General features: G+C 49.0%; 50 non-coding genes and 1 pseudogene across 50 annotated transcripts; 2 read left to right on the top strand and 49 right to left on the bottom strand.

Moving 5' to 3' along the window:
* The first annotated feature begins 281 nt into the window (after positions 1 to 281).
* Positions 282 to 445, top strand: LOC140320808 (U1 spliceosomal RNA). The gene has a single exon (XR_011918588.1). It is a non-coding gene; the product is annotated as a U1 spliceosomal RNA (small nuclear RNA).
* Positions 446 to 1,861: 1,416 nt separating this feature from the next.
* LOC140265810 (U5 spliceosomal RNA) lies at positions 1,862 to 1,975 on the bottom strand. The gene has a single exon (XR_011906500.1). It is a non-coding gene; the product is annotated as a U5 spliceosomal RNA (small nuclear RNA).
* Positions 1,976 to 2,351: 376 nt separating this feature from the next.
* On the bottom strand, positions 2,352 to 2,542 carry LOC140320260 (U2 spliceosomal RNA). The gene has a single exon (XR_011918125.1). It is a non-coding gene; the product is annotated as a U2 spliceosomal RNA (small nuclear RNA).
* Positions 2,543 to 2,809: 267 nt separating this feature from the next.
* LOC140266023 (U5 spliceosomal RNA) lies at positions 2,810 to 2,923 on the bottom strand. The gene has a single exon (XR_011906695.1). It is a non-coding gene; the product is annotated as a U5 spliceosomal RNA (small nuclear RNA).
* A 410-nt stretch (positions 2,924 to 3,333) lies between these two features.
* On the bottom strand, positions 3,334 to 3,524 carry LOC140266247 (U2 spliceosomal RNA). Its single transcript, XR_011906893.1, has one exon. It is a non-coding gene; the product is annotated as a U2 spliceosomal RNA (small nuclear RNA).
* Positions 3,525 to 3,772: 248 nt separating this feature from the next.
* Positions 3,773 to 3,886, bottom strand: LOC140265883 (U5 spliceosomal RNA). The gene has a single exon (XR_011906568.1). It is a non-coding gene; the product is annotated as a U5 spliceosomal RNA (small nuclear RNA).
* Positions 3,887 to 4,272: 386 nt separating this feature from the next.
* Positions 4,273 to 4,463, bottom strand: LOC140266401 (U2 spliceosomal RNA). The gene has a single exon (XR_011907034.1). It is a non-coding gene; the product is annotated as a U2 spliceosomal RNA (small nuclear RNA).
* A 249-nt stretch (positions 4,464 to 4,712) lies between these two features.
* Positions 4,713 to 4,826, bottom strand: LOC140320972 (U5 spliceosomal RNA). The gene has a single exon (XR_011918738.1). It is a non-coding gene; the product is annotated as a U5 spliceosomal RNA (small nuclear RNA).
* A 386-nt stretch (positions 4,827 to 5,212) lies between these two features.
* LOC140266221 (U2 spliceosomal RNA) lies at positions 5,213 to 5,403 on the bottom strand. Its single transcript, XR_011906869.1, has one exon. It is a non-coding gene; the product is annotated as a U2 spliceosomal RNA (small nuclear RNA).
* A 267-nt stretch (positions 5,404 to 5,670) lies between these two features.
* Positions 5,671 to 5,784, bottom strand: LOC140265704 (U5 spliceosomal RNA). The gene has a single exon (XR_011906403.1). It is a non-coding gene; the product is annotated as a U5 spliceosomal RNA (small nuclear RNA).
* A 410-nt stretch (positions 5,785 to 6,194) lies between these two features.
* Positions 6,195 to 6,385, bottom strand: LOC140266217 (U2 spliceosomal RNA). Its single transcript, XR_011906866.1, has one exon. It is a non-coding gene; the product is annotated as a U2 spliceosomal RNA (small nuclear RNA).
* A 249-nt stretch (positions 6,386 to 6,634) lies between these two features.
* LOC140320971 (U5 spliceosomal RNA) lies at positions 6,635 to 6,748 on the bottom strand. Its single transcript, XR_011918737.1, has one exon. It is a non-coding gene; the product is annotated as a U5 spliceosomal RNA (small nuclear RNA).
* A 386-nt stretch (positions 6,749 to 7,134) lies between these two features.
* LOC140320309 (U2 spliceosomal RNA) lies at positions 7,135 to 7,325 on the bottom strand. Its single transcript, XR_011918169.1, has one exon. It is a non-coding gene; the product is annotated as a U2 spliceosomal RNA (small nuclear RNA).
* A 267-nt stretch (positions 7,326 to 7,592) lies between these two features.
* Positions 7,593 to 7,706, bottom strand: LOC140266060 (U5 spliceosomal RNA). Its single transcript, XR_011906729.1, has one exon. It is a non-coding gene; the product is annotated as a U5 spliceosomal RNA (small nuclear RNA).
* Positions 7,707 to 8,105: 399 nt separating this feature from the next.
* On the bottom strand, positions 8,106 to 8,296 carry LOC140266414 (U2 spliceosomal RNA). Its single transcript, XR_011907046.1, has one exon. It is a non-coding gene; the product is annotated as a U2 spliceosomal RNA (small nuclear RNA).
* A 275-nt stretch (positions 8,297 to 8,571) lies between these two features.
* Positions 8,572 to 8,685, bottom strand: LOC140320970 (U5 spliceosomal RNA). Its single transcript, XR_011918736.1, has one exon. It is a non-coding gene; the product is annotated as a U5 spliceosomal RNA (small nuclear RNA).
* Positions 8,686 to 9,071: 386 nt separating this feature from the next.
* LOC140266400 (U2 spliceosomal RNA) lies at positions 9,072 to 9,262 on the bottom strand. Its single transcript, XR_011907033.1, has one exon. It is a non-coding gene; the product is annotated as a U2 spliceosomal RNA (small nuclear RNA).
* Positions 9,263 to 9,537: 275 nt separating this feature from the next.
* On the bottom strand, positions 9,538 to 9,651 carry LOC140265862 (U5 spliceosomal RNA). Its single transcript, XR_011906549.1, has one exon. It is a non-coding gene; the product is annotated as a U5 spliceosomal RNA (small nuclear RNA).
* A 399-nt stretch (positions 9,652 to 10,050) lies between these two features.
* LOC140266216 (U2 spliceosomal RNA) lies at positions 10,051 to 10,241 on the bottom strand. The gene has a single exon (XR_011906865.1). It is a non-coding gene; the product is annotated as a U2 spliceosomal RNA (small nuclear RNA).
* Positions 10,242 to 10,508: 267 nt separating this feature from the next.
* LOC140266059 (U5 spliceosomal RNA) lies at positions 10,509 to 10,622 on the bottom strand. Its single transcript, XR_011906728.1, has one exon. It is a non-coding gene; the product is annotated as a U5 spliceosomal RNA (small nuclear RNA).
* Positions 10,623 to 11,031: 409 nt separating this feature from the next.
* LOC140320282 (U2 spliceosomal RNA) lies at positions 11,032 to 11,222 on the bottom strand. Its single transcript, XR_011918144.1, has one exon. It is a non-coding gene; the product is annotated as a U2 spliceosomal RNA (small nuclear RNA).
* A 267-nt stretch (positions 11,223 to 11,489) lies between these two features.
* On the bottom strand, positions 11,490 to 11,603 carry LOC140266058 (U5 spliceosomal RNA). The gene has a single exon (XR_011906727.1). It is a non-coding gene; the product is annotated as a U5 spliceosomal RNA (small nuclear RNA).
* A 409-nt stretch (positions 11,604 to 12,012) lies between these two features.
* On the bottom strand, positions 12,013 to 12,203 carry LOC140320265 (U2 spliceosomal RNA). Its single transcript, XR_011918130.1, has one exon. It is a non-coding gene; the product is annotated as a U2 spliceosomal RNA (small nuclear RNA).
* A 275-nt stretch (positions 12,204 to 12,478) lies between these two features.
* On the bottom strand, positions 12,479 to 12,592 carry LOC140320969 (U5 spliceosomal RNA). The gene has a single exon (XR_011918735.1). It is a non-coding gene; the product is annotated as a U5 spliceosomal RNA (small nuclear RNA).
* Positions 12,593 to 12,978: 386 nt separating this feature from the next.
* Positions 12,979 to 13,169, bottom strand: LOC140266399 (U2 spliceosomal RNA). The gene has a single exon (XR_011907032.1). It is a non-coding gene; the product is annotated as a U2 spliceosomal RNA (small nuclear RNA).
* A 275-nt stretch (positions 13,170 to 13,444) lies between these two features.
* On the bottom strand, positions 13,445 to 13,558 carry LOC140265861 (U5 spliceosomal RNA). The gene has a single exon (XR_011906548.1). It is a non-coding gene; the product is annotated as a U5 spliceosomal RNA (small nuclear RNA).
* A 399-nt stretch (positions 13,559 to 13,957) lies between these two features.
* On the bottom strand, positions 13,958 to 14,127 carry LOC140320619 (U2 spliceosomal RNA; annotated as a pseudogene).
* A 239-nt stretch (positions 14,128 to 14,366) lies between these two features.
* Positions 14,367 to 14,480, bottom strand: LOC140320771 (U5 spliceosomal RNA). The gene has a single exon (XR_011918554.1). It is a non-coding gene; the product is annotated as a U5 spliceosomal RNA (small nuclear RNA).
* Positions 14,481 to 14,889: 409 nt separating this feature from the next.
* Positions 14,890 to 15,080, bottom strand: LOC140266492 (U2 spliceosomal RNA). Its single transcript, XR_011907118.1, has one exon. It is a non-coding gene; the product is annotated as a U2 spliceosomal RNA (small nuclear RNA).
* A 267-nt stretch (positions 15,081 to 15,347) lies between these two features.
* On the bottom strand, positions 15,348 to 15,461 carry LOC140266057 (U5 spliceosomal RNA). Its single transcript, XR_011906726.1, has one exon. It is a non-coding gene; the product is annotated as a U5 spliceosomal RNA (small nuclear RNA).
* Positions 15,462 to 15,870: 409 nt separating this feature from the next.
* Positions 15,871 to 16,061, bottom strand: LOC140266398 (U2 spliceosomal RNA). Its single transcript, XR_011907031.1, has one exon. It is a non-coding gene; the product is annotated as a U2 spliceosomal RNA (small nuclear RNA).
* Positions 16,062 to 16,336: 275 nt separating this feature from the next.
* On the bottom strand, positions 16,337 to 16,450 carry LOC140320674 (U5 spliceosomal RNA). The gene has a single exon (XR_011918465.1). It is a non-coding gene; the product is annotated as a U5 spliceosomal RNA (small nuclear RNA).
* Positions 16,451 to 16,859: 409 nt separating this feature from the next.
* LOC140320162 (U2 spliceosomal RNA) lies at positions 16,860 to 17,050 on the bottom strand. Its single transcript, XR_011918035.1, has one exon. It is a non-coding gene; the product is annotated as a U2 spliceosomal RNA (small nuclear RNA).
* A 267-nt stretch (positions 17,051 to 17,317) lies between these two features.
* Positions 17,318 to 17,431, bottom strand: LOC140266056 (U5 spliceosomal RNA). The gene has a single exon (XR_011906725.1). It is a non-coding gene; the product is annotated as a U5 spliceosomal RNA (small nuclear RNA).
* A 409-nt stretch (positions 17,432 to 17,840) lies between these two features.
* LOC140266423 (U2 spliceosomal RNA) lies at positions 17,841 to 18,031 on the bottom strand. Its single transcript, XR_011907054.1, has one exon. It is a non-coding gene; the product is annotated as a U2 spliceosomal RNA (small nuclear RNA).
* A 275-nt stretch (positions 18,032 to 18,306) lies between these two features.
* Positions 18,307 to 18,420, bottom strand: LOC140320714 (U5 spliceosomal RNA). Its single transcript, XR_011918502.1, has one exon. It is a non-coding gene; the product is annotated as a U5 spliceosomal RNA (small nuclear RNA).
* Positions 18,421 to 18,806: 386 nt separating this feature from the next.
* LOC140266533 (U2 spliceosomal RNA) lies at positions 18,807 to 18,997 on the bottom strand. Its single transcript, XR_011907155.1, has one exon. It is a non-coding gene; the product is annotated as a U2 spliceosomal RNA (small nuclear RNA).
* A 275-nt stretch (positions 18,998 to 19,272) lies between these two features.
* LOC140266105 (U5 spliceosomal RNA) lies at positions 19,273 to 19,386 on the bottom strand. The gene has a single exon (XR_011906771.1). It is a non-coding gene; the product is annotated as a U5 spliceosomal RNA (small nuclear RNA).
* Positions 19,387 to 19,795: 409 nt separating this feature from the next.
* LOC140320310 (U2 spliceosomal RNA) lies at positions 19,796 to 19,986 on the bottom strand. The gene has a single exon (XR_011918170.1). It is a non-coding gene; the product is annotated as a U2 spliceosomal RNA (small nuclear RNA).
* Positions 19,987 to 20,253: 267 nt separating this feature from the next.
* Positions 20,254 to 20,367, bottom strand: LOC140265708 (U5 spliceosomal RNA). The gene has a single exon (XR_011906408.1). It is a non-coding gene; the product is annotated as a U5 spliceosomal RNA (small nuclear RNA).
* Positions 20,368 to 20,776: 409 nt separating this feature from the next.
* On the bottom strand, positions 20,777 to 20,967 carry LOC140320469 (U2 spliceosomal RNA). The gene has a single exon (XR_011918316.1). It is a non-coding gene; the product is annotated as a U2 spliceosomal RNA (small nuclear RNA).
* A 274-nt stretch (positions 20,968 to 21,241) lies between these two features.
* LOC140320758 (U5 spliceosomal RNA) lies at positions 21,242 to 21,355 on the bottom strand. Its single transcript, XR_011918542.1, has one exon. It is a non-coding gene; the product is annotated as a U5 spliceosomal RNA (small nuclear RNA).
* A 409-nt stretch (positions 21,356 to 21,764) lies between these two features.
* On the bottom strand, positions 21,765 to 21,955 carry LOC140320197 (U2 spliceosomal RNA). Its single transcript, XR_011918068.1, has one exon. It is a non-coding gene; the product is annotated as a U2 spliceosomal RNA (small nuclear RNA).
* Positions 21,956 to 22,221: 266 nt separating this feature from the next.
* On the bottom strand, positions 22,222 to 22,335 carry LOC140265659 (U5 spliceosomal RNA). Its single transcript, XR_011906363.1, has one exon. It is a non-coding gene; the product is annotated as a U5 spliceosomal RNA (small nuclear RNA).
* A 409-nt stretch (positions 22,336 to 22,744) lies between these two features.
* Positions 22,745 to 22,935, bottom strand: LOC140320295 (U2 spliceosomal RNA). Its single transcript, XR_011918156.1, has one exon. It is a non-coding gene; the product is annotated as a U2 spliceosomal RNA (small nuclear RNA).
* A 267-nt stretch (positions 22,936 to 23,202) lies between these two features.
* On the bottom strand, positions 23,203 to 23,316 carry LOC140266117 (U5 spliceosomal RNA). The gene has a single exon (XR_011906782.1). It is a non-coding gene; the product is annotated as a U5 spliceosomal RNA (small nuclear RNA).
* Positions 23,317 to 23,725: 409 nt separating this feature from the next.
* Positions 23,726 to 23,916, bottom strand: LOC140266397 (U2 spliceosomal RNA). The gene has a single exon (XR_011907030.1). It is a non-coding gene; the product is annotated as a U2 spliceosomal RNA (small nuclear RNA).
* A 274-nt stretch (positions 23,917 to 24,190) lies between these two features.
* Positions 24,191 to 24,304, bottom strand: LOC140265840 (U5 spliceosomal RNA). The gene has a single exon (XR_011906529.1). It is a non-coding gene; the product is annotated as a U5 spliceosomal RNA (small nuclear RNA).
* A 409-nt stretch (positions 24,305 to 24,713) lies between these two features.
* LOC140266395 (U2 spliceosomal RNA) lies at positions 24,714 to 24,904 on the bottom strand. The gene has a single exon (XR_011907028.1). It is a non-coding gene; the product is annotated as a U2 spliceosomal RNA (small nuclear RNA).
* A 275-nt stretch (positions 24,905 to 25,179) lies between these two features.
* On the bottom strand, positions 25,180 to 25,293 carry LOC140265839 (U5 spliceosomal RNA). Its single transcript, XR_011906528.1, has one exon. It is a non-coding gene; the product is annotated as a U5 spliceosomal RNA (small nuclear RNA).
* An 850-nt stretch (positions 25,294 to 26,143) lies between these two features.
* LOC140266155 (U1 spliceosomal RNA) lies at positions 26,144 to 26,307 on the top strand. The gene has a single exon (XR_011906810.1). It is a non-coding gene; the product is annotated as a U1 spliceosomal RNA (small nuclear RNA).
* The last annotated feature ends 277 nt before the right edge of the window (positions 26,308 to 26,584 follow it).

The following is a 26,584-nucleotide window of genomic DNA, read 5'->3' as shown; positions in this document are numbered from 1 at the left end:
GCCGTGAGGGTTTGCCTCAACAGAAATTTCCCAGTGTGGGTTTGGCTTTAGAGATGGGGAGGAGGGGAAAGAAATACATTTGTGCTGAAAGTTCCTTGGTTGTTTAAAAGAAGAAGTGATCAGAAAGATAATGAAAAGCCTTACTGTTTTAATCTGCAAACGTTTTAGTTCCGGGGTAGCTGCTGCTGCTGGCATGGCACACCAGACAGTTGAAGTTGCAGCACCGTCGGGCCGAGTGAGGCACCTGGGAAAGAGGTATCAGCCTCTGACATTTCCAGCTCATACTTACCTGGCAGGAGAGACACCATGATCAAGAAGGTGGTTCACTCAAGGTGAGGCTCAGTCATTGCACACCGACTGTACTGACCCTTGCGAATTCCCCAAATGTGGGAATCTCGACTGCATAATTTCTGGTAGTGGGGGACTGCGTTCGCGCTTTCCCCTGATTTGGCTGTTTAACATGAATATTTCTGATCTACATTACCCTTTTTTGACCTTGTGTCACTGTTTTATAACACCTTGCCATTTTTAAAATGGATGATTAATAAGGTACGCTGAAGGTTTGCCAAATGCTGCTATATGATAGCCGATAAAGAGACTGCTAACGTCACACAGGAAACCAACTTACTGCTGCTAAAGGTGCTTCTTCAAAGGTGCTCCAGAGCTTCACTGTCGCACCACTCTTCTGGGTTTTGTTTCAGTCATTAGAAGCCAAACTATTGCTTTTATAGGTTACTTTTAATCAAAGTTTAAGCCTCTAATGATGGAGAGCAGTTCATTCAGTCCTGACTAGAACCAGAAAATATCACCATATTAGTCCAGTGCTCAGGTCTCTGCACTAGCTTTCTGTCGCTCAGAGAATAGACTTTAAAACAGTTCTCTTTAGCTGTGCACATGACAACTGAAAGTATTTTATTTGCACTCTTCGCTTTTAATTTAATTAATTAGTTATTTTCTATCTTTTATGGAATTATTTTATTGGCCTTCTTGTGATTTTATGTAGCTGTAAAGCAATTTTGTTTACGAATTGTGCTCTACAAATAAACTTGCCTTGCCTTTCCTCAACCTAAAAGGAGCTTTCCATTTGTGGGGCTTCTGCAGGCCCCTCCCCGTCTTCTGCCTCACCTGACTGCTGTCCACCATTCAGGGGTTTTGGTGGTAAATTTGAATTTCCCAGCCTAGCTGTTTTAAATAGCTCATCAACTGCCTCTGACTGCCCTCCATTTCCACCTCCTTCCTGTATTTTTAGGGATTTCAACTTGTTGGCAAAAGATTTTGGGCAATCTCTGAAGAGGTGGTTTTATTCTCCACAGAGATTGCACTTTCTGCCATTCGTACACTCTTCGATGGTGTGACCAATTTCTCTACATTTGCGACAAAATACCTTTGTGCAGGCGTCCAACAGATGCCCATGCTCCCCACGCGGCAGAGTTTCGGCTGTCCCTGGTAGTGGATGTAGCCTCTGTTTTTCTCCAAGACAATCATGGGTGGGAGATGTTTCAGGCCCTAGAAGCCCTGGGGGTCTTGCCATTGTTGGATGGGGACCCTCCAGGTGCAATTCCAAATGCCATTGCAGTATTTCAACCTGCAATGAGCAAGAAAGCAAAAACAACCAAAAACATTTTGATAAAGAATTTTAACTACAATATAGTTGGAAAACTTTAATCAAGCACAAAAATACCTCTTAAGCACAGGTTCTTAATGCCAAAGCATGCACAAAATCAACGACACAGAGAAGGCAATCATAGTCTTAACCAAAAGATAGAGAAACAACAAATAAGAATCTACTTGGCTCTACTCTACTCCGAGAAGTCACTCTGCACAGCAACATGATTTTCTTTTGCACAAACAGAAAAGACTTAGCCCGCAAAGGTAAAGCCATCCAAAAATAGAAACAACTCATTAGTGCTGCTCTCCACGGAAGTCTTTATTAAAAGGCGAAAGACTTGTACGTTATGAAGAGAAACCAGAGTACGATTATCCGTCACTGCGGGAGCAGGGCACCAGGCCAGTTGGCATAGCCACCTTCCCCATGGTGAGCTTTGCTTGGTTGAGACGCTTGCTCCTCGGCTGACCAAGTAGGAACAATTGGGCCCTATTCGATGGCTGCCTTGTCTTTTACTCTGTGCAAAAGACAAGGCAGCCACAAACACCACGGGAAACACCGTATTGAGTCTTTGTTCTGAGCGCTCATTCGGTGTCGCGTTTCTTTCAAGCAATTCTCCCGGTTAGCCCGCAATCGGCTCGCTCCCAGAGCCGTGTTAAAGTCTACCTCGCATTCACTCCCTTTTCTCAGCAGACTAAAAGAAACTTCCATCCTGCACCACTGTTTGCTTTTTCACAAGAGCAGAGAAGAGCGCACCGTTCCCAGCGGCACAGCAGTACAGGGTCGATGCTTGGAGTGAACGGAGCAAGCTCCTTTTTCAACTCCTGTTCCTAAAAATCCATTTAATATGTAGTCCTCGTATAGAGGACATATCAGATATTAAACTGATAAGAACAGATACTACACTTGATCTTAGCCAAAAGGCCGAGAAGCGATAACTGTCCACTGGTTCACGTCCGAGGGCCCTTCCTGGCACAATGCGCACTTGTCGCGGTGTTCTTTTTATGGCCATAGGTGGCCAGAGAGTCACTTTGCACCTCCACCCACCCGCTGCACTGAGCACCCTTTTAAATGGTATAACTTTGCACTCCCGCGAGCACCATTCAAGCAACATCGGCACAGTCACAACAAGTAAGGCGACTCTACTCAGGGAAGTCACTCTGCACAGGAACAAGATTTCTTTTGCACAGACAGAAAGGGCTTCACCCGCAAAGGTAAAGCCTGCCAAAAATAGAAACAACTCATTAGTACTGCTCTCCACGGAAGTCTTTACTAAAAGGCGAAAGACTTGTACGTTATGAAGAGAAACCAGAGTACGACTATCCGTCACTGCGGGAGCAGGGCACCAGGAAAAGTTGGCATAGCCACCTTCCCCATGGTGAGCTTTGCTTGGTTGGAACGCTTGCTCCCCCTTGCTCCTCGGCTGACCAAGTAGGAACAATCGGGCCCTATTCGATGGCTGCCTTTTTTTTTACTCTGTGCAAAAGACAAGGCAGCCACAAACACCACGGGAAACACCGTATTGAGGCTTTGTTCTGAGCGCTCATTCGGTGTCGCGTTTCTTTCAAGCAATTCTCCCAGTTAGCCCGCACTCGGCTCGCTCCCAGAGCCGTGTTAAAGTCTGCCTCGCATTCACTCCCTTTTCTCAGCAGACTAAAAGAAAATTTCATATTGGGCTCCCTGAAACTTCCATCCTGCACCACTGTTTGCTTTTTCACAAGAGCAGAGAAGAGTGCACCGTTCCCAGCGGCACTGCAGTACAGGGTCGATGCTTGGAGTGAACGGAGCAAGCTCCTTTTTCAACTCCTGTTCCTAAAAATACATTTAATATGTAGTCCTCGTATAGAGGACATATCAGATATTAAACTGATAAGAACAGATACTACACTTGATCTTAGCCAAAAGGCCGAGAAGCGATAACTGTCCACTGGTTCACGTCCGAGGGCCCTTCCTGGCACAATGCGCACTTGTCGCGGTGTTCTTTTTATGGCCATAGGTGGCCAGAGAGTCACTGAGCACTCTTCAGCCCTTTTAAATGGTATAACTTTGCACTCCCGCGAGCACCATTCAAGCAACATCGGCACAGTCACAACAAGTAAGGCGACTCTACTCAGGGAAGTCACTCTGCACAGGAAAAGATTTCTTTTGCACAGACAGAAAGGGCTTCACCTGCAAAGGTAAAGCCTGCCAAAAATAGAAACAACTCATTAGTGCTTTCTTCCACGGAAGTCTTTAGTAAAAGGCGAAAGACTTGTACGTTATGAAGAGAAACCAGAGTACGATTATCCGTCACTGCGGGAGCAGGGCACCAGGCCAGTTGGCATAGCCACCTTCCCCATGGTGAGCTTTGCTTGGTTGAGACGCTTGCTCCCCCTTGCTCCTCAGCTGACCAAGTAGGAACAATCGGGCCCTATTCGATGGCTGCCTTGTCTTTTACTCTGTGCAAAAGACAAGGCAGCCACAAACACCACGGGAAACACCGTATTGAGGCTTTGTTCTGAGCGCTCATTCGGTGTCGCGTTTCTTTCAAGCAATTCTCCCGGTTAGCCGGCACCCGGCTCGCTCCCAGAGCCATGTTAAAGTCTGCCTCGCATTCACTCCCTTTTCTCAGCAGACTAAAAGAAACTTCCATCCTGCACCACTGTTTGCTTTTTCATAAGAGCAGAGAAGAGCGCACCGTTCCCAGCGGCACTGCAGTACCGGGTCGATGCTTGGAGTGAACGGAGCAAGCTCCTTTTTCAACTCCTGTTCCTAAAAATCCATTTAATATGTAGTCCTCGTATAGAGGACATATCAGATATTAAACTGATAAGAACAGATACTACACTTGATCTTAGCCAAAAGGCCGAGAAGCGATAACTGTCCACTGGTTCACGTCCGAGGGCCCTTCCTGGCACAATGCGCACTTGTCGCGGTGTTCTTTTTATGGCCATAGGTGGCCAGAGAGTCACTGAGCACTCTTCAGCCCTTTTAAATGGTATAACTTTGCACTCCCGCGAGCACCATTCAAGCAACATCGGCACAGTCACAACAAGTAAGGCGACTCTACTCAGGGAAGTCACTCTGCACAGGAACAAGATTTCTTTTGCACAGACAGAAAGGGCTTCACCCGCAAAGGTAAAGCCTGCCAAAAATAGAAACAACTCATTAGTGCTGCTCTCCACGGAAGTCTTTAGTAAAAGGCGAAAGACTTGTACGTTATGAAGAGAAACCAGAGTACGATTATCCGTCACTGCGGGAGCAGGGCACCAGGCCAGTTGGCATAGCCACCTTCCCCATGGTGAGCTTTGCTTGGTTGAGACGCTTGCTCCCCCTTGCTCCTCAGCTGACCAAGTAGGAACAATCGGGCCCTATTCGATGGCTGCCTTGTCTTTTACTCTGTGCAAAAGACAAGGCAGCCACAAACACCACGGGAAACACCGTATTGAGGCTTTGTTCTGAGCGCTCATTCGGTGTCGCGTTTCTTTCAAGCAATTCTCCCGGTTAGCCGGCACCCGGCTCGCTCCCAGAGCCATGTTAAAGTCTGCCTCGCATTCACTCCCTTTTCTCAGCAGACTAAAAGAAACTTCCATCCTGCACCACTGTTTGCTTTTTCATAAGAGCAGAGAAGAGTGCACCGTTCCCAGCAGCACTGCAGTACCGGGTCGATGCTTGGAGTGAACGGAGCAAGCTCCTTTTTCAACTCCTGTTCCTAAAAATCCATTTAATATGTAGTCCTCGTATAGAGGACATATCAGATATTAAACTGATAAGAACAGATACTACACTTGATCTTAGCCAAAAGGCCGAGAAGCGATAACTGTCCACTGGTTCACGTCCGAGTGCCCTTCCTGGCACAATGCGTACTTGTCGCGGTGTTCTTTTTATGGCCATAGGTGGCCAGAGAGTCACTTTGCACCTCCGCCCACCCGCTGCACTGAGCACCCTTTTAAATGGTATAACTTTGCACTCCCGCGAGCACCATTCAAGCAACATCGGCACAGTCACAACAAGTAAGGCGACTCTACTCAGGGAAGTCACTCTGCACAGGAACAAGATTTCTTTTGCACAGACAGAAAGGGCTTCACCCGCAAAGGTAAAGCCTGCCAAAAATAGAAACAACTCATTAGTACTGCTCTCCACGGAAGTCTTTAGTAAAAGGCGAAAGACTTGTACGTTATGAAGAGAAACCAGAGTACGACTATCCGTCACTGCGGGAGCAGCGCAACAGGAAAAGTTGGCATAGCCACCTTCCCCATGGTGAGCTTTGCTTGGTTGAGACGCTTGCTCCCCCTTGCTCCTCGGCTGACCAAGTAGGAACAATCGGGCCCTATTCGATGGCTGCCTTTTTTTTTACTCTGTGCAAAAGACAAGGCAGCCACAAACACCACGGGAAACACCGTATTGAGGCTTTGTTCTGAGCGCTCATTCGGTGTCGCGTTTCTTTCAAGCAATTCTCCCAGTTAGCCCACACTCGGCTCGCTCCCAGAGCCGTGTTAAAGTCTGCCTCGCATTCACTCCCTTTTCTCAGCAGACTAAAAGAAAATTTCATATTGGGCTCCCTGAAACTTCCATCCTGCACCACTGTTTGCTTTTTCACAAGAGCAGAGAAGAGTGCACCGTTCCCAGCGGCACTGCAGTACCGGGTCGATGCTTGGAGTGAACGGAGCAAGCTCCTTTTTCAACTCCTGTTCCTAAAAATCCATTTAATATGTAGTCCTCGTATAGAGGACATATCAGATATTAAACTGATAAGAACAGATACTACACTTGATCTTAGCCAAAAGGCCGAGAAGCGATAACTGTCCACTGGTTCACGTCCGAGGGCCCTTCCTGGCACAATGCGCACTTGTCGCGGTGTTCTTTTTATGGCCATAGGTGGCCAGAGAGTCACTGAGCACTCTTCAGCCCTTTTAAATGGTATAACTTTGCACTCCCGCGAGCACCATTCAAGCAACATCGGCACAGTCACAACAAGTAAGGCGACTCTACTCAGGGAAGTCACTCTGCACAGGAACAAGATTTCTTTTGCACAGACAGAAAGGGCTTCACCCGCAAAGGTAAAGCCTGCCAAAAATAGAAACAACTCATTAGTGCTGCTCTCCACGGAAGTCTTTAGTAAAAGGCGAAAGACTTGTACGTTATGAAGAGAAACCAGAGTACGATTATCCGTCACTGCGGGAGCAGGGCACCAGGCCAGTTGGCATAGCCACCTTCCCCATGGTGAGCTTTGCTTGGTTGAGACGCTTGCTCCCCCTTGCTCCTCGGCTGACCAAGAAGGAACAATCCGGCCCTATTCGATGGCTGCCTTGTCTTTTACTCTGTGCAAAAGACAAGGCAGCCACAAACACCCCGGGAAACACCGTATTGAGGCTTTGTTCTGAGCGCTCATTCGGTGTCGCGTTTCTTTCAAGCAATTCTCCCGGTTAGCCGGCACCCGGCTCGCTCCCAGAGCCGTGTTAAAGTCTGCCTCGCTTTCACTCCCTTTTCTCAGCAGACTAAAAGAAACTTCCATCCTGCACCACTGTTTGCTTTTTCACAAGAGCAGAGAAGAGCGCACCGTTCCCAGCGGCACTGCAGTACCGGGTCGATGCTTGGAGTGAACGGAGCAAGCTCCTTTTTCAACTCCTGTTCCTAAAAATCCATTTAATATGTAGTCCTCGTATAGAGGACATATCAGATATTAAACTGATAAGAAGAGATACTACACTTGATCTTAGCCAAAAGGCCGAGAAGCGATAACTGTCCACTGGTTCACGTCCGAGGGCCCTTCCTGGCACAATGCGCACTTGTCGCGGTGTTCTTTTTATGGCCATAGGTGGCCAGAGAGTCACTTTGCACCTCCGCCCACCCGCTGCACTGAGCACCCTTTTAAATGGTATAACTTTGCACTCCCGCGAGCACCATTCAAGCAACATCGGCACAGTCACAACAAGTAAGGCGACTCTACTCAGGGAAGTCACTCTGCACAGGAACAAGATTTCTTTTGCACAGACAGAAAGGGCTTCACCCGCAAAGGTAAAGCCTGCCAAAAATAGAAACAACTCATTAGTGCTGCTCTCCACGGAAGTCTTTAGTAAAAGGCGAATGACTTGTACGTTATGAAGAGAAACCAGAGTACGATTATCCGTCACTGCGGGAGCAGGGCACCAGGCCAGTTGGCATAGCCACCTTCCCCATGGTGAACTTTGCTTGGTTGAGACGCTTGCTCCTCGGCTGACCAAGTAGGAACAATCGGGCCCTATTCGATGGCTGCCTTGTCTTTTACTCTGTGCAAAAGACAAGGCAGCCACAAACACCACGGGAAACACCGTATTGAGGCTTTGTTCTGAGCGCTCATTCGGTGTCGCGTTTCTTTCAAGCAATTCTCCCGGTTAGCCCGCACTCGGCTCGCTCCCAGAGCCGTGTTAAAGTCTGCCTCGCATTCACTCCCTCTTCTCAGCAGACTAAAAGAAAATTTCATCTTGGGCTCCCTGAAACTTCCTTCCTGCACCACTGTTTGCTTTTTCACAAGAGCAGAGAAGAGCGCACCGTTCCCAGCGGCACTGCAGTACAGGGTCGATGCTTGGAGTTAACGGAGCAAGCTCCTTTTTCAACTCCTGTTCCTAAAAATCCATTTAATATGTAGTCCTCGTATAGAGGACATATCAGATATTAAACTGATAAGAACAGATACTACACTTGATCTTAGCCAAAAGGCCGAGAAGCGATAACTGTCCACTGGTTCACGTCCGAGGGCCCTTCCTGGCACGATGCGCACTTGTCGCGGTTTTCTTTTTATGGCCATAGGTGGCCAGAGAGTCACTTTGCACCTCCGCCCACCCGCTGCACTGAGCACTCTTCAGCCCTTTTAAATGGTATAACTTTGCACTCCCGCGAGCACCATTCAAGCAACATCGGCACAGTCACAACAAGTAAGGCGACTCTACTCAGGGAAGTCACTCTGCACAGGAACAAGATTTCTTTTGCACAGACAGAAAGGGCTTCACCCGCAAAGGTAAAGCCTGCCAAAAATAGAAACAACTCATTAGTGCTGCTCTCCACGGAAGTCTTTAGTAAAAGGCGAAAGACTTGTACGTTATGAAGAGAAACCAGAGTACGATTATCCGTCACTGCGGGAGCAGGGCACCAGGCCAGTTGGCATAGCCACCTTCCCCATGGTGAGCTTTGCTTGGTTGAGACGCTTGCTCCCCCTTGCTCCTCGGCTGACCAAGAAGGAACAATCCGGCCCTATTCGATGGCTGCCTTGTCTTTTACTCTGTGCAAAAGACAAGGCAGCCACAAACACCCCGGGAAACACCGTATTGAGGCTTTGTTCTGAGCGCTCATTCGGTGTCGCGTTTCTTTCAAGCAATTCTCCCGGTTAGCCGGCACCCGGCTCGCTCCCAGAGCCGTGTTAAAGTCTGCCTCGCTTTCACTCCCTTTTCTCAGCAGACTAAAAGAAACTTCCATCCTGCACCACTGTTTGCTTTTTCACAAGAGCAGAGAAGAGCGCACCGTTCCCAGCGGCACTGCAGTACCGGGTCGATGCTTGGAGTGAACGGAGCAAGCTCCTTTTTCAACTCCTGTTCCTAAAAATCCATTTAATATGTAGTCCTCGTATAGAGGACATATCAGATATTAAACTGATAAGAACAGATACTACACTTGATCTTAGCCAAAAGGCCGAGAAGCGATAACTGTCCACTGGTTCACGTCCGAGGGCCCTTCCTGGCACAATGCGGACTTGTCGCGGTTTTCTTTTTATGGCCATAGGTGGCCAGAGAGTCACTTTGCACCTCCGCCCACCCGCTGCACTGAGCACTCTTCAGCCCTTTTAAATGTTATAACTTTGCACTCCCGCGAGCACCATTCAAGCAACATCGGCACAGTCACAACAAGTAAGGTGACTCTACTCAGGGAAGTCACTCTGCACAGGAACAAGATTTCTTTTGCACAGACAGAAAGGGCTTCACCCGCAAAGGTAAAGCCTGGCAAAAATAGAAACAACTCATTAGTGCTGCTTTCCACGGAAGTCTTTAGTAAAAGGCGAAAGACTTGTACGTTATGAAGAGAAACCAGAGTACGATTATCCATCACTGCGGGAGCAGGGCACCAGGCCAGTTGGCATAGCCACCTTCCCCATGGTGAGCTTTGCTTGGTTGAGACGCTTGCTCCTCGGCTGACCAAGTAGGAACAATTGGGCCCTATTCGATGGCTGCCTTGTCTTTTACTCTGTGCAAAAGACAAGGCAGCCACAAACACCACGGGAAACACCGTATTGAGTCTTTGTTCTGAGCGCTCATTCGGTGTCGCGTTTCTTTCAAGCAATTCTCCCGGTTAGCCCGCACTCGGCTCGCTCCCAGAGCCGTGTTAAAGTCTGCCTCGCATTCACTCCCTTTTCTCAGCATACTAAAAGAAAATTTCATCTTGGGCTCCCTGAAACTTCCATCCTGCACCACTGTTTGCTTTTTCACAAGAGCAGAGAAGAGTGCACCGTTCCCAGCGGCACTGCAGTACCGGGTCGATGCTTGGAGTGAACGGAGCAAGCTCCTTTTTCAACTCCTGTTCCTAAAAATCCATTTAATATGTAGTCCTCGTATAGAGGACATATCAGATATTAAACTGATAAGAACAGATACTACACTTGATCTTAGCCAAAAGGCCGAGAAGCGATAACTGTCCACTGGTTCACGTCCGAGGGCCCTTCCTGGCACAATGCGCACTTGTCGCGGTGTTCTTTTTATGGCCATAGGTGGCCAGAGAGTCACTTTGCACCTCCGCCCACCCGCTGCACTGAGCACCCTTTTAAATGGTATAACTTTGCACTCCCGCGAGCACCATTCAAGCAACATCGGCACAGTCACAACAAGTAAGGCGACTCTACTCAGGGAAGTCACTCTGCACAGGAACAAGATTTCTTTTGCACAGACAGAAAGGGCTTCACCCGCAAAGGTAAAGCCTGCCAAAAATAGAAACAACTCATTAGTGCTGCTCTCCACGGAAGTCTTTAGTAAAAGGCGAATGACTTGTACGTTATGAAGAGAAACCAGAGTACGATTATCCGTCACTGCGGGAGCAGGGCACCAGGCCAGTTGGCATAGCCACCTTCCCCATGGTGAGCTTTGCTTGGTTGAGACGCTTGCTCCCCCTTGCTCCTCGGCTGACCAAGTAGGAACAATCGGGCCCTATTCGATGGCTGCCTTGTCTTTTACTCTGTGCAAAAGACAAGGCAGCCACAAACACCACGGGAAACACCGTATTGAGGCTTTGTTCTGAGCGCTCATTCGGTGTCGCGTTTCTTTCAAGCAATTCTCCCGGTTAGCCCGCACTCGGCTCGCTCCCAGAGCCGTGTTAAAGTCTGCCTCGCATTCACTCCCTCTTCTCAGCAGACTAAAAGAAAATTTCATCTTGGGCTCCCTGAAACTTCCTTCCTGCACCACTGTTTGCTTTTTCACAAGAGCAGAGAAGAGCGCACCGTTCCCAGCGGCACTGCAGTAGCGGGTCGATGCTTGGAGTGAACGGAGCAAGCTCCTTTTTCAACTCCTGTTCCTAAAAATCCATTTAATATGTAGTCCTCGTATAGAGGACATATCAGATATTAAACTGATAAGAACAGATACTACACTTGATCTTAGCCAAAAGGCCGAGAAGCGATAACTGTCCACTGGTTCACGTCCGAGGGCCCTTCCTGGCACAATGCGCACTTGTCGCGGTGTTCTTTTTATGGCCATAGGTGGCCAGAGAGTCACTTTGCACCTCCGCCCACCCGCTGCACTGAGCACCCTTTTAAATGGTATAACTTTGCACTCCCGCGAGCACCATTCAAGCAACATCGGCACAGTCACAACAAGTAAGGCGACTCTACTCAGGGAAGTCACTCTGCACAGGAACAAGATTTCTTTTGCACAGACAGAAAGGGCTTCACCCGCAAAGGTAAAGCCTGCCAAAAATAGAAACAACTCATTAGTGCTGCTCTCCACGGAAGTCTTTAGTAAAAGGCGAATGACTTGTACGTTATGAAGAGAAACCAGAGTACGATTATCCGTCACTGCGGGAGCAGGGCACCAGGCCAGTTGGCATAGCCACCTTCCCCATGGTGAGCTTTGCTTGGTTGAGACGCTTGCTCCCCCTTGCTCCTCGGCTGACCAAGTAGGAACAATCGGGCCCTATTCGATGGCTGCCTTGTCTTTTACTCTGTGCAAAAGACAAGGCAGCCACAAACACCACGGGAAACACCGTATTGAGGCTTTGTTCTGAGCGCTCATTCGGTGTCGCGTTTCTTTCAAGCAATTCTCCCGGTTAGCCCGCACTCGGCTCGCTCCCAGAGCCGTGTTAAAGTCTGCCTCGCATTCACTCCCTCTTCTCAGCAGACTAAAAGAAAATTTCATCTTGGGCTCCCTGAAACTTCCTTCCTGCACCACTGTTTGCTTTTTCACAAGAGCAGAGAAGAGCGCACCGTTCCCAGCGGCACTGCAGTACCGGGTCGATGCTTGGAGTGAACGGAGCAAGCTCCTTTTTCAACTCCTGTTCCTAAAAATCCATTTAATATGTAGTCCTCGTATAGAGGACAAATCAGATATTAAACTGATAAGAACAGATACTACACTTGATCTTAGCCAAAAGGCCGAGAAGCGATAACTGTCCACTGGTTCACGTCCGAGGGCCCTTCCTGGGACGATGCGCACTTGTCGCGGTTTTCTTTTTATGGCCATAGGTGGCCAGAGAGTCACTTTGCACCTCCGCCCACCCGCTGCACTGAGCACTCTTCAGCCCTTTTAAATGGTATAACTTTGCACTCCCGCGAGCACCATTCAAGCAACATCGGCACAGTCACAACAAGTAAGGCGACTCTACTCAGGGAAGTCACTCTGCACAGGAACAAGATTTCTTTTGCACAGACAGAAAGGGCTTCACCCGCAAAGGTAAAGCCTGCCAAAAATAGAAACAACTCATTAGTGCTGCTCTCCACGGAAGTCTTTAGTAAAAGGCGAAAGACTTGTACGTTATGAAGAGAAACCAGAGTACGATTATCCGTCACTGCGGGAGCAGGGCACCAGGCCAGTTGGCATAGCCACCTTCCCCATGGTGAGCTTTGCTTGGTTGAGACGCTTGCTCCCCCTTGCTCCTCGGCTGACCAAGAAGGAACAATCCGGTCCTATTCGATGGCTGCCTTGTCTTTTACTCTGTGCAAAAGACAAGGAAGCCACAAACACCCCGGGAAACACCGTATTGAGGCTTTGTTCTGAGCGCTCATTCGGTGTCGCGTTTCTTTCAAGCAATTCTCCCGGTTAGCCGGCACCCGGCTCGCTCCCAGAGCCGTGTTAAAGTCTGCCTCGCTTTCACTCCCTTTTCTCAGCAGACTAAAAGAAACTCCCATCCTGCACCACTGTTTGCTTTTTCACAAGAGCAGAGAAGAGCGCACCGTTCCCAGCGGCACTGCAGTACCGGGTCGATGCTTGGAGTGAACGGAGCAAGCTCCTTTTTCAACTCCTGTTCCTAAAAATCCATTTAATATGTAGTCCTCGTATAGAGGACATATCAGATATTAAACTGATAAGAACAGATACTACACTTGATCTTAGCCAAAAGGCCGAGAAGCGATAACTGTCCACTGGTTCACGTCCGAGGGCCCTTCCTGGCACAATGCGGACTTGTCGCGGTTTTCTTTTTATGGCCATAGGTGGCCAGAGAGTCACTTTGCACCTCCGCCCACCCGCTGCACTGAGCACTCTTCAGCCCTTTTAAATGTTATAACTTTGCACTCCCGCGAGCACCATTCAAGCAACATCGGCACAGTCACAACAAGTAAGGTGACTCTACTCAGGGAAGTCACTCTGCACAGGAACAAGATTTCTTTTGCACAGACAGAAAGGGCTTCACCCGCAAAGGTAAAGCCTGGCAAAAATAGAAACAACTCATTAGTGCTGCTTTCCACGGAAGTCTTTAGTAAAAGGCGAAAGACTTGTACGTTATGAAGAGAAACCAGAGTACGATTATCCATCACTGCGGGAGCAGGGCACCAGGCCAGTTGGCATAGCCACCTTCCCCATGGTGAGCTTTGCTTGGTTGAGACGCTTGCTCCTCGGCTGACCAAGTAGGAACAATTGGGCCCTATTCGATGGCTGCCTTGTCTTTTACTCTGTGCAAAAGACAAGGCAGCCACAAACACCACGGGAAACACCGTATTGAGTCTTTGTTCTGAGCGCTCATTCGGTGTCGCGTTTCTTTCAAGCAATTCTCCCGGTTAGCCCGCACTCGGCTCGCTCCCAGAGCCGTGTTAAAGTCTACCTCGCATTCACTCCCTTTTCTCAGCAGACTAAAAGAAAATTTCATCTTGGGCTCCCTGAAACTTCCATCCTGCACCACTGTTTGCTTTTTCACAAGAGCAGAGAAGAGTGCACCGTTCCCAGCGGCACTGCAGTACCGGGTCGATGCTTGGAGTGAACGGAGCAAGCTCCTTTTTCAACTCCTGTTCCTAAAAATCCATTTAATATGTAGTCCTCGTATAGAGGACATATCAGATACTACACTTGATCTTAGCCAAAAGGCCGAGAAGCGATAACTGTCCACTGGTTCACGTCCGAGGGCCCTTCCTGGCACAATGCGCACTTGTCGCGGTGTTCTTTTTATGGCCATAGAGTCACTGAGCACTCTTCAGCCCTTTTAAATGGTATAACTTTGCACTCCCGCGAGCACCATTCAAGCAACATCGGCACAGTCACAACAAGTAAGGCGACTCTACTCAGGGAAGTCACTCTGCACAGGAACAAGATTTCTTTTGCACAGACAGAAAGGGCTTCACCCGCAAAGGTAAAGCCTGCCAAAAAAAGAAACAACTCATTAGTGCTTCTCTCCACGGAAGTCTTTAGTAAAAGGCGAAAGACTTGTACGCTATGAAGAGAAACCAGAGTACGATTATCCGTCACTGCGGGAGCAGGGCACCAGGCCAGTTGGCATAGCCACCTTCCCCATGGTGAGCTTTGCTTGGTTGAGACGCTTGCTCCCCCTTGCTCCTCGGCTGACCAAGTAGGAACAATCGGGCCCTATTCGATGGCTGCCTTGTCTTTTACTCTGTGCAAAAGACAAGGCAGCCACAAACACCACGGGAAACACCGTATTGAGGCTTTGTTCTGAGCGCTCATTCGGTGTCGCGTTTCTTTCAAGCAATTCTCCCGGTTAGCCCGCAATCGGCTCTTTCCCAGAGCCGTGTTAAAGTCTGCCTCGCATTCACTCCCTTTTCTCAGCAGACTAAAAGAAAATTTCATCTTGGGCTCCCTGAAACTTCCATCATGCACCACGGTTTGCTTTTTCACAAGAGCAGAGAAGAGCGCACCGTTCCCAGCAGCACTGCAGTACCAGGTCGATGCTTGGAGTGAACGGAGCAAGCTCCTTTTTCAACTCCTGTTCCTAAAAATCCATTTAATATGTAGTCCTCGTATAGAGGACATATCAGATATTAAACTGATAAGAACAGATACTACACTTGATCTTAGCCAAAAGGCCGAGAAGCGATAACTGTCCACTGGTTCACGTCCGAGGGCCCTTCCTGGCACAATGCGCACTTGTCGCGGTGTTCTTTTTATGGCCATAGGTGGCCAGAGAGTCACTTTGCACCTCCGCCCACCCGCTGCACTGAGCACCCTTTTAAATGGTATAACTTTGCACTCCCGCGAGCACCATTCAAGCAACATCGGCACAGTCACAACAAGTAAGGCGACTCTACTCAGGGAAGTCACTCTGCACAGGAACAAGATTTCTTTTGCACAGACAGAAAGGGCTTCACCCGCAAAGGTAAAGCCTGCCAAAAATAGAAACAACTCATTAGTGCTGCTCTCCACGGAAGTCTTTAGTAAAAGGCGAATGACTTGTACGTTATGAAGAGAAACCAGAGTACGATTATCCGTCACTGCGGGAGCAGGGCACCAGGCCAGTTGGCATAGCCACCTTCCCCATGGTGAGCTTTGCTTGGTTGAGACGCTTGCTCCCCCTTGCTCCTCGGCTGACCAAGTAGGAACAATCGGGCCCTATTCGATGGCTGCCTTGTCTTTTACTCTGTGCAAAAGACAAGGCAGCCACAAACACCACGGGAAACACCGTATTGAGGCTTTGTTCTGAGCGCTCATTCGGTGTCGCGTTTCTTTCAAGCAATTCTCCCGGTTAGCCCGCACTCGGCTCGCTCCCAGAGCCGTGTTAAAGTCTGCCTCGCATTCACTCCCTCTTCTCAGCAGACTAAAAGAAAATTTCATCTTGGGCTCCCTGAAACTTACTTCCTGCACCACTGTTTGCTTTTTCACAAGAGCAGAGAAGAGCGCACCGTTCCCAGCGGCACTGCAGTACCGGGTCGATGCTTGGAGTGAACGGAGCAAGCTCCTTTTTCAACTCCTGTTCCTAAAAATCCATTTAATATGTAGTCCTCGTATAGAGGACATATCAGATATTAAACTGATAAGAACAGATACTACACTTGATCTTAGCCAAAAGGCCGAGAAGCGATAACTGTCCACTGGTTCACGTCCGAGGGCCCTTCCTGGCACGATGCGCACTTGTCGCGGTTTTCTTTTTATGGCCATAGGTGGCCAGAGAGTCACTTTGCACCTCCGCCCACCCGCTGCACTGATCACTCTTCAGCCCTTTTAAATGGTATAACTTTGCACTCCCGCGAGCACCATTCAAGCAACATCGGCACAGTCACAACAAGTAAGGCGACTCTACTCAGGGAAGTCACTCTGCACAGGAACAAGATTTCTTTTGCACAGACAGAAAGGGCTTCACCCGCAAAGGTAAAGCCTGCCAAAAATAGAAACAACTCATTAGTGCTTCTCTCCACGGAAGTCTTTAGTAAAAGGCGAAAGACTTGTACGCTATGAAGAGAAACCAGAGTACGATTATCCGTCACTGCGGGAGCAGGGCACCAGGCCAGTTGGCATAGCCACCTTCCCCATGGTGAGCTTTGCTTGGTTGAGACGCTTGCTCCCCCTTGCTCCTCGGCTGACCAAGTAGGAACAATCGGGCCCTATTCGATGGCTGCCTTGTCTTTTACTCTGTGCAAAAGACAAGGCAGCCACAAACACCACGGGAAAGACCGTATTGAGGCTTTGTTCTGAGCGCTCATTCAGTGTCGCGTTTCTTTCAAGCAATTCTCCCGGTTAGCCCGCAATCGGCTCTTTCCCAGAGCCGTGTTAAAGTCTGCCTCGCATTCACTCCCTTTTCTCAGCAGACTAAAAGAAAATTTCATCTTGGGCTCCCTGAAACTTCCATCCTGAACCACGGTTTGCTTTTTCACAAGAGCAGAGAAGAGCGCACCGTTCCCAGCAGCACTGCAGTACCAGGTCAATGCTTGGAGTGAACGGAGCAAGCTCCTTTTTCAACTCCTGTTCCTAAAAATCCATTTAATATGTAGTCCTCGTATAGAGGACATATCAGATATTAAACTGATAAGAACAGATACTACACTTGATCTTAGCCAAAAGGCCGAGAAGCGATAACTGTCCACTGGTTCACGTCCGAGGGCCCTTCCTGGCACAATGCGCACTTGTCGCGGTGTTCTTTTTATGGCCATAGGTGGCCAGAGAGTCACTTTGCACCTCCGCCCACCCGCTGCACTGAGCACCCTTTTAAATGGTATAACTTTGCACTCCCGCGAGCACCATTCAAGCAACATCGGCACAGTCACAACAAGTAAGGCGACTCTACTCAGGGAAGTCACTCTGCACAGGAACAAGATTTCTTTTGCACAGACAGAAAGGCCTTCACCCGCAAAGGTAAAGCCTGCCAAAAATAGAAACAACTCATTAGTGCTGCTCTCCACGGAAGTCTTTAGTAAAAGGCGAATGACTTGTACGTTATGAAGAGAAACCAGAGTACGATTATCCGTCACTGCGGGAGCAGGGCACCAGGCCAGTTGGCATAGCCACCTTCCCCATGGTGAGCTTTGCTTGGTTGAGACGCTTGCTCCCCCTTGCTCCTCGGCTGACCAAGTAGGAACAATCGGGCCCTATTCGATGGCTGCCTTGTCTTTTACTCTCTGCAAAAGACAAGGCAGCCACAAACACCACGGGAAACACCGTATTGAGGCTTTGTTCTGAGCGCTCATTCGGTGTCGCGTTTCTTTCAAGCAATTCTCCCGGTTAGCCCGCACTCGGCTCGCTCCCAGAGCCGTGTTAAAGTCTGCCTCGCATTCACTCCCTCTTCTCAGCAGACTAAAAGAAAATTTCATCTTGGGCTCCCTGAAACTTCCTTCCTGCACCACTGTTTGCTTTTTCACAAGAGCAGAGAAGAGCGCACCGTTCCCAGCAGCACTGCAGTACCGGGTCGATGCTTGGAGTGAACGGAGCAAGCTCCTTTTTCAACTCCTGTTCCTAAAAATCCATTTAATATGTAGTCCTCGTATAGAGGACATATCAGATATTAAACTGATAAGAACAGATACTACACTTGATCTTAGCCAAAAGGCCGAGAAGCGATAACTGTCCACTGGTTCACGTCCGAGGGCCCTTCCTGGCACAATGCGCACTTGTCGCGGTGTTCTTTTTATGGCCATAGGTGGCCAGAGAGTCACTTTGCACCTCCGCCAACCCGCTGCACTGAGCACTCTTCAGCCCTTTTAAATGGTATAACTTTGCACTCCCGCGAGCACCATTCAAGCAACATCGGCACAGTCACAACAAGTAAGGCGACTCTACTCAGGGAAGTCACTCTGCACAGGAACAAGATTTCTTTTGCACAGTCAGAAAGGGCTTCACCCGGAAAGGTAAAGCCTGCCAAAAATACAAACAACTCATTAGTGCTACTCTCCACGGAAGTCTTTAGTAAAAGGCGAAAGACTTGTACGTTATGAAGAGAAACCAGAGTACGATTATCCGTAACTGCGTGAGCAGGGCACCAGGCCAGTTGGCATAGCCACTTTCCCCATGGTGAGCTTTGCTTGGTTGAGACGCTTGCTCCCCCTTGCTCCCCGGCTGACCAAGTAGGAACAATCGGGCCCTATTCGATGGCTGCCTTGTCTTTTACTCTGTGCAAAAGACAAGGCAGCCACAAACACCACGAGAAACACCGTATTGAGGCTTTGTTCTGAGCGCTCATTCGGTGTCGCGTTTCTTTCAAGCAATTATCCCGGTTAGCCCGCACTCGGCTCGCTCCCAGAGCCGTGATAAAGTCTGCCTCGCATTCACTCCCTTTTCTCAGCAGACTAAAAGAAAATTTCATCCTGCACCACTGTTTGCTTTTTCACAAGAGCAGAGAAGAGCGCACCGTTCCCAGCGGCACTGTAGTACCGGGTCGATGCTTGGAGTGAACGGAGCAAGCTCCTTTTTCAACTCCTGTTCCTAAAAATCCATTTGATATGTAGTCCTCGTATAGAGGACATATCAGATATTAAACTGATAAGAACAGATACTACACTTGATCTTAGCCAAAAGGCCGAGAAGCGATAACTGTCCACTGGTTCACGTCCGAGGGCCCTTCCTGGCACAATGCGCACTTGTCGCGGTGTTATTTTTATGGCCATAGGTGGCCAGAGAGTCACTTTGCACCTCCGCCCACACGCTGCACCGAGCACTCTTCAGCCCTTTTAAATGGTATAACTTTGCACTCCCGCGAGCACCATTCAAGCAACATCGGCACAGTCACAACAAGTAAGGCGACTCTACTCAGGGAAGTCACTCTGCACAGGAACAAGATTTCTTTTGCACAGACAGAAAGGGCTTCACCCGCAAAGGTAAAGCCTGCCAAAAATAGAAACAACTCATTAGTGCTGCTCTCCACGGAAGCCTTTAGTAAAAGGCGAAAGACTAGTACGTTATGAAGAGAAACCATTGTACGATTATGTGTCACTGCGGGAGCAGGGCACCAGGCATGTTGGCATAGCCACCTTCCCCATGGTGAGCTTTCTTTGGTTGAGACGCTTGCTCCCCCTTGCTCCCCGGCTGACCGAGTAGGAACAATCGGGCCCTATTCGATGGCTGCCTTGTCTTTTACTCTGTGAAAAAGACAAGGCAGCCACAAACACCACGGGAAACACCGTATTGAGGCTTTGTACTGAGCGCTCATTCGGTGTCGTGTTTCTTTCAAGCAATTCTCCCGGTTAGCCCGCACTCGGCTCGCTCCCAGAGCCGTGTTAAAGTCTGCCTCGCATTCACTCCCTTTTCTCAGCAGACTAAAAGAAAATTTCATCTTGGGCTCCCTGAAACTTCCATCCTGCACCACTTTTTGCTTTTTCACAAGAGCAGAGAAGAGCGCACCGTTCCCTGCGGCACTGCAGTACCGGGTCGATGCTTGGAGTTAAGAGAGCAAGCTCCTTTTTCAACTCCTGTTCCTAAAAATCCATTTAATATGTAGTCCTCGCATAGAGGACATATCAGATATTAAACTGATAAGAACAGATACTACACTTGATCTTAGCCAAAGGGCCGAGAAGCGATAACTGTCCACTGGTTCACGTCCGAGGGCCCTTCCTGGCACAATGCACACTTGTCACGGTGTTCTTTTTATGGCCATAGGTGGCCAGAGAGTCACTTTGCACCTTCGCTGCACTGAGCACTCTTCAGCCCTTTTAAATGGTATAACTTTGCACTCCCGCGAGCACCATTCAAGCAACATCGGCACAGTCACAACAAGTAAGGCGACTCTACTCAGGGAAGTCACTCTGCACAGGAACAAGATTTCTTTTGCAAAGACAGAAAGGGCTTCACCCGCAAAGGTAAAGCCTGCCAAAAATAGAAACAACTCATTAGTGCTGCTCTCCACGGAAGTCTTTAGTAAAAGGCAAAAGACTTGTACATTATGAAGAGAAACCAGAGTACGATTATCCGTCACTGCAGGAGCAGGGCACCAGGCCAGTTGGCATAGCCACCTTCCCCATGGTGAGCTTTGCTTGGTTGAGACGCTTGCTCCCCCTTGCTCCTCGGCTGACCAAGTAGGAACAATCGGGCCCTATTCGATGGCTGCCTTGTCTTTTACTCTGTGCAAAAGACAAGGCAGCCACAAACAACACGGGAAACACCGTATTGAGGCTTTGTTCTGAGCGCTCATTCGGTGTCGCGTTTCTTTCAAGCAATTCTCCCGGTTAGCCCGCAAACGGCTCGCTCCCAGAGCCGTGTTAAAGTCTGTCTCGAATTCACTCCCTATTCTCAGCAGACTAAAAGAAAATTTCATCGTGGGCTCCCTGAAACTTCCATCCTGCACCACTGTTTGCTTTTTCACAAGAGCAGAGAAGAGCGCACCGTTCCCAGGGGCACTGCAGTACCGGGTCGATGCTTGGAGTGAACGGAGGAAGCTCCTTTTTCAACTCCTGTTCCTAAAAATCCATTTAATATGTAGTCCTCGTATAGAGGACATATCAGATATTAAATTGATAAGAACAGATACTACACTTGATCTTAGCCAAAAGGCCGAGAAGCGATAACTGTCCACTGGTTCACGTCCGAGGGCCCTTCCTGGCACAATGCGCACTTGTCGCGGTGTTCTTTTTATGGCCATAGGTGGCCAGAGAGTCACTTTGCACCTCCGCCCACCCGCTGCACTGAGCACTCTTCAGCCCTTTTAAATGGTATAACTTTGCACTCCCGCGAGCACCATTCAAGCAACATCGGCAGAGTCACAACAAGTAAGGCGACTCTACTCAGGGAAGTCACTCTGCACAGGAAGAGATTTCTTTTGCACAGACAGAAAGGGCTTCACCCGCAAAGGTAAAGCCTGCCAAAAATAGAAACAACTCATTAGTGCTCCTCTCCACGGAAGTCTTTAGTAAAAGGCGAAAGACTTGTACGTTATGAGGAGGAACCAGAGTACGATTATCCATCTCTGCGGGAGCAGGGCACCAGGCCAGTTGGCATAGCCACCTTCCCCATGGTGAGCTTTGCTTGGTTGAGAGGCTTGCTCCCCCTTGCTCCTCGGCTAACCAAGTAAGAACAATCGGGCCCTATTCGATGGCTGCCTTGTTTTTTACTCTGTGCAAAAGACAAGGCAGCCACAAACACCACGGGAAACACCGTATTGAGGCTTTGTTCTGAGCGCTCATTCGCTGTCGCGTTTCTTTCAAGCAATTCTCCCGGTTAGCCCGCACTCGGCTCGCTCCCAGAGCCGTGTTAAAGTCTGCCTCGCATTCACTCCCTTTTCTCAGCAGACTAAAAGAAAATTTCATCTTGGGCTCCCTGAAACTCCCATCCTGCACCACTGTTTGCTTTTTCACAAGAGCAGAGAAGAGCGCACCGTTCCCAGCGGCACTGCAGTACCGGGTTGATGCTTGGAGTGAACGGAGCAAGCTCCTTTTTCAACTCCTGTTCCTAAAAATCCATTTAATATGTAGTCCTCGTATAGAGGACATATCAGATATTAAACTGATAAGAACAGATACTACACTTGATCTTAGCCAAAAGGCCGAGAAGCGATAACTGTCCACTGGTTCACGTCCGAGGGCCCTTCCTGGCACAATGCGCACTTGTCGCGGTGTTCTTTTTATGGCCATAGGTAGCCAGAGAGTCACTTTGCACCTCCGCTGCACTGAGCACTCTTCAGCAGTTTAAATGGTATAACTTTGCACTCCCGCGGGCACCATTCAAGCAACATCGGCACAGTCACAACAAGTAAGGCGACTCTACTCAGGGAAGTCACTCTGCACAGGAACAAGATTTCTTTTGCACAGACAGAAAGGGCTTCACCCGCAAAGGTAAAGCCTGCCAAAAAAAGAAACAACTCATTAGTGCTGCTCTCCACGGAAGTCTTTAGTAAAAGGCAAAAGACTTGTACGTTATGAAGAGAAACCAGAGTACGATTATCCGTCACTGCGGGAGCAGGGCACCAGGCCAGTTGGCATAGCCACCTTCCCCATGGTGAGCTTTGCTTGGTTGAGACGCTTGCTCCCCCTTGCTCCCTGGCTGACCAAGTAGGAACAATCGGGCCCTATTCGATGGCTGCCTTGTCTTTTACTCTGTGCAAAAGACAAGGCAGCAACAAACACCACGGGAAATACCGTATTGAGGCTTTGTTCTGAGCGCTCATTCGGTGTCGCGTTTCTTTCAAGCAATTCTCCCGGTTAGCCCGCACCCGGCTCGCTCCCAGAGCCGTGTTAAAGTCTGCCTCGCATTCACTCCCTTTTCTCAGCAGACTAAAAGAAAATTTCATCTTGGGCTCCCTGAAACTTCCATCCTGCACCACTGTTTGCTTTTTCACAAGAACAGAGAAGAGCACACCGTTCCCAGCGGCACTGCAGTACCGGGTCGATGCTTGGAGTGAACAGAGCAAGCTCCTTTTTCAACTCCTGTTCATAAAAATCCATTTAATATGTAGTCCTCGTATAGAGGACATATCAGATATTAAACTGATAAGAACAGATACTACACTTGATCTTAGCCAAAAGGCAGAGAAGCGATAACTGTCCACTGGTTCATGTCCGAGGGCCCTTCCTGGCACAATGCGCACTTGTCGCGGTGTTCTTTTTATGGCCATAGGTGGCCAGAGAGTCACTTTGCATCTCCGCCCACCCGCTGCACTGAGCACCCTTTTAAATGGTATAACTTTGCACTCCCGCGAGCACCATTCAAGCAACATCGGCACAGTCACAACAAGTAAGGCAACTCTACTCAGGGAAGTCACTCTGCACAGGAACAAGATTTCTTTTGCACAGACAGAAAGGCCTTCACCCGCAAAGGTAAAGCCTGCCAAAAATAGAAACAACTCATTAGCGCTGTTCTCCACGGAAGTCTTTAGCAAAAGGCGAATGACTTGTACGTTATGAAGAGAAACCAGAGTACGATTATCCGTCACTGCGGGAGCAGGGCACCAGGCCAGTTGGCATAGCCACCTTCCCCATGGTGAGCTTTGCTTGGTTGAGACACTTGCTCCCCCTTGCTCCTCGGCTGACCAAGTAGGAACAATCGGGCCCTATTCGATGGCTGCCTTGTCTTTTACTCTCTGCAAAAGACAAGGCAGCCACAAACACCACGGGAAACACCGTATTGAGGCTTTGTTCTGAGCGCTCATTCAGTGTCGCGTTTCTTTCAAGCAATTCTCCCGGTTAGCCCGCACTCGGCTCGCTCCCAGAGCCGTGTTAAAGCCTGCCTCGCATTCACTCCCTCTTCTCAGCAGACTAAAAGAAAATTTCATCTTGGGCTCCCTGAAACTTCCATCCTGCACCACTGTTTGCTTTTCCACAAGAGCAGAGAAGAGCGCACCGTTCCCAGCGGCACTGCAGTACCGGGTCGATGCTTGGAGTGAACGGAGCAAGCTCCTTTTTCAACTCCTGTTCCTAAAAATCCATTTAATATGTAGTCCTCGTATAGAGGACATATCAGATATTAAACTGATAAGAACAGATACTACACTTGATCTTAGCCAAAAGGCCGAGAAGCGATAACTGTCCACTGGTTCACGTCCGAGGGCCCTTCCTGGCACAATGCGCACTTGTCGCGGTGTTCTTTTTATGGCCATAGGTGGCCAGAGATTCACTTTGCACCTCCGCCCACCCGCTGCACTGAGCACTCTTCAGCCCTTTTAAATGGTATAACTTTGCACTCCCGCGAGCACCATTCAAGCAACATCGGCACAGTGACAACAAGTAAGGCGACTCTACTCAGGGAAGTCACTCTGCACAGGAAAAGATTTCTTTTGCACAGACAGAAAGGGCTTCACCCGCAAAGGTAAAGCCTGCCAAAAATAGAAACAACTCATTAGTGCTGCCTTCCACGGAAGTCTTTAGTAAAAGGCGAAAGACTTGTACGTTATGAAGAGAAACCAGAGTACGATTATCCGTCACTGCGGGAGCAGGGCACCAGGCCAGTTGGCATAGCCACCTTCCCCATGGTGAGCTTTGCTTGGTTGAGACGCTTGCTCCCCCTTGCTCCTCGGCTGACCAAGTAGGAACAATCGGGCCCTATTCGATGGCTGCCTTGTCTTTTACTCTGTGCAAAAGACAAGGCAGCCACAAACACCACGGGAAACACCGTATTGAGGCTTTGTTCTGAGCGCTCATTCAGTGTCGCGTTTCTTTCAAGCAATTCTCCCGGTTAGCCCGCAATCGGCTCGCTCCCAGAGCCGTGTCAAAGTCTGCCTCGCATTCACTCCCTTTTCTCAGCAGACTAAAAGAAAATTTCATCTTGGGCTCCGTGAAACTTCCATCCTGCACCACTGTTTGCTTTTTCACAAGAGCAGAGAAGAGCGCACCGTTCCCAGCGGCACTGCAGTACCGGGTCGATGCTTGGAGTGAACGGAGCAAGCTCCTTTTTCAACTCCTGTTCCTAAAAATCCATTTAATATGTAGTCCTCGTATAGAGGACATATCAGATATTAAACTGATAAGAACAGATACTACACTTGATCTTAGCCAAAAGGCCGAGAAGCGATAACTGTCCACTGGTTCACGTCCGAGGGCCCTTCCTGGCACAATGCGCACTTGTCGCGGTGTTCTTTTTATGGCCATAGGTGGCCAGAGAGTCACTTTGCACCTCCGCCCAACCGCTGCACTGAGCACTCTTCAGCCCTTTTAAATGGTATAACTTTGCACTCCCGCAAGCACCATTCAAGCAACATCGGCAAAGTCACAACAAGTAAGGCGACTCTACTCAGGGAAGTCACTCTGCACAGGAACAAGATTTCTTTTGCACAGACAGAAAGGGCTTCACCCGCAAAGGTAAAGCCTGCCAAAAATAGAAACAACTCATTAGTGCTGCCTTCCACGGAAGTCTTTAGTAAAAGGCGAAAGACTTGTACGTTATGAAGAGAAACCAGAGTACGATTATCCGTCACTGCGGGAGCAGGGCACCGGGCCAGTTGGCATAGCCACCTTCCCCATGGTGAGCTTTGCTTGGTTGAGACGCTTGCTCCCCCTTGCTCCTCGGCTGACCAAGTAGGAACAATCGGGCCCTATTCGATGGCTGCCTTGTCTTTTACTCTGTGCAAAAGACAAGGCAGCCACAAAAATCACGGGAAACACCGTATTGAGGCTTTGTTCTGAGCGCTCATTCGGTGTCGCGTTTCTTTCAAGCAATTCTCCCGGTTATGCTTGGAGATGCGCTGAAAGAAATACATTTTTGCTGCAAGTTCCTTGGTTGTCTGTCTGCAGTGGAGATATGCAAGATAGCAAGGTTTGCCAAATGCTGCAGCATGTCGACACAACAGATATGCAGCTGCGCAGTTGTTAGGTGAGGTCATACAGTGCAGTCACTCTAGGCAGGTGGGCATTGCCTTAGAGATGGGGAGGAACAAAATGAAAAAAGAGGACATGTGACCACTGAAGTGGATCTTTAGCAAGGTTTGCCAAATGCTGCAGCATGTTTGCACTGGAGATATGCAGCTGCCCAGCCGTGAGGGTTTGCCTCAACTGAGAAATTTCCCAGTGTGGGTGTGGCTTTAGAGATGGGGAGGAGGGGAAAGAAATACATTTGTGCTGAAAGTTCCTTGGTTGTTTAAAAGAAGAAGTGATCAGAAAGATAATGAAAAGCCTTACTGTTTTAATCTGCAAACGTTTTAGTTTCGGGGTAGCTGCTGCTGCTGGCATGGCACACCAGACAGTTGAAGTTGCAGCACCGTCCGGCCGAGTGAGGCACCTGGGAAAGAGGTATCAGCCTCTGACATTTCCAACTCATACTTACCTGGCAGGAGAGACACCATGATCAAGAAGGTGGTTCATTCAAGGCGAGGCTCAGTCATTGCACACCGACTGTACTGACCCTTGCGAATTCCCCAAATGTGGGAATCTCGACTGCATAATTTCTGATAGTGGGGGACTGCGTTCGCGCTTTACCCTGATTTGGCTGTTGAACATCAGTATATCTCATCTAAAATTCCCTTTTTTGACCTTATGTCACTGTTTTAGCAACACCTTGCCGTCTTTAAAATGGATGTTTAGTAAGGTATGCTGAATGCTGCAGCATGTCTGCACAACAGATATGCAGCTGCGCAGTCAGGTGAGGTCATACAGTGCAGTCACCCCAGGCAGGTGGGCATTGCCTTAGAGATGGGGAGGAACAAAATGAAAAAAAGAGGAAATGTGACCACTGAAGTGGATGTTTAGCCAGGTTTGCC

Source organism: Leuresthes tenuis, unplaced genomic scaffold (assembly GCF_036924035.1).
Source record: "Leuresthes tenuis unplaced genomic scaffold, fLeuTen1.0.hap1 SCAF_12, whole genome shotgun sequence".
NCBI classification, from domain to species: domain Eukaryota; kingdom Metazoa; phylum Chordata; class Actinopteri; order Atheriniformes; family Atherinopsidae; genus Leuresthes; species Leuresthes tenuis.
This window is presented reverse-complemented; position numbering and strand designations above follow the sequence as displayed.